The following is a 1,332-nucleotide window of genomic DNA, read 5'->3' on the forward strand; positions in this document are numbered from 1 at the left end:
ATATCTTTTTTTCCATATAGTTCAAGAAAGACCACTACAAATGAGCAATATTTTGCACTGTTATACAATTTAATAAATCAGAAACTGATAACATAGTGCTGTATTTTACTTCTTTATCTATTTTTTTCAACCAAAAATGCTTTGCTCTGATTAGGGGGTACTTGAATTAAAAAAAAAAAATTCACAGTGGGTACATATCATTGAAAAAAGGTTGAGAACCATTGTACTAGAGTGTAGGAATTCCGACTTGCAGGCGGAACGGAAAAGCACCACATTAGTTGTTGCTTGGCCGGAAATTTATATATATATATATATATATATATATATATATATATATATATATATATATAATATATATGTATTTTAAATGTTTATTTATAAATTTCAACAATTACAAACCGTAAGTCCAACAACAATATGAAACATTACAAAACATTACGGAAACAGTACAAAAAAATGCTAGGAGGTTGTCAATTCAATATAACAAAAATAGAATACAAAAAAAATTATATATAATAAACAAAGTACAAAGCCATAGGCTAATTCAGATTCATTAAATAACTTAAATTTTGAACACAGCATCATCGTTTTCACAGCTTTTTTGTTGTTAGAGTTAGAGAGCGTTTTAAAGTAAAGTTCAAAATCTTTTTTAAAGGCACAAAAGACAGGTCGGGTATTGAGAAACTATACATTTATGATTATAAATCTTAGCCAATAGAATAATGAGGTTGCAAAGGTAAAATTCCTTTTCAAATTTTTGTTCATACAGTGTAAAACCAAAAATCACATCTTTAAAGCATTAAAGCACAAATGTGTCATGAATATTGTCCAGGATGAAGCGAAATCCCCAAAGAGGGCACTTTAAGTTGATGATTACTTCTATGTGTAGAAATCTTTATTTATAATTGAATCACTTGTTTATTTTTCAACAAGTTTTTAGTTATTTTTATATCTTTTTTTCCAAATAGTTCAAGAAAGACCACCACAAATGAGCAATATTTTGTACTGTTATACAATTTAATAAATCAGAAACTGATAACATAGTGCTGTATTTTACTTCTTTATCTCTTTTTTTCAACCAAAAATGCTTCACTCTGATTAGGGGGTACTTGGATTAAAAAAAATTTCACAAGGGGTACATCACTGAAAAAAGGTTGAGAACCACTGTACTAGATTGTAGGAATTCCGACTTGCAGGCGGAACGGAAACGCACCACCTTAATTGTTGCTTGGCCGGAAAATCCTGAAAGTAGTAACGTAGTTCATGACGTCACTTTCCCAGTGAGACGCGCCCCTTTGAAGACGTCATGAAAAAAGGACCAATAGGAGCCGT

Source organism: Nerophis ophidion, linkage group LG20 (genome assembly GCF_033978795.1).
Source record: "Nerophis ophidion isolate RoL-2023_Sa linkage group LG20, RoL_Noph_v1.0, whole genome shotgun sequence".
NCBI lineage: Eukaryota > Metazoa > Chordata > Actinopteri > Syngnathiformes > Syngnathidae > Nerophis > Nerophis ophidion.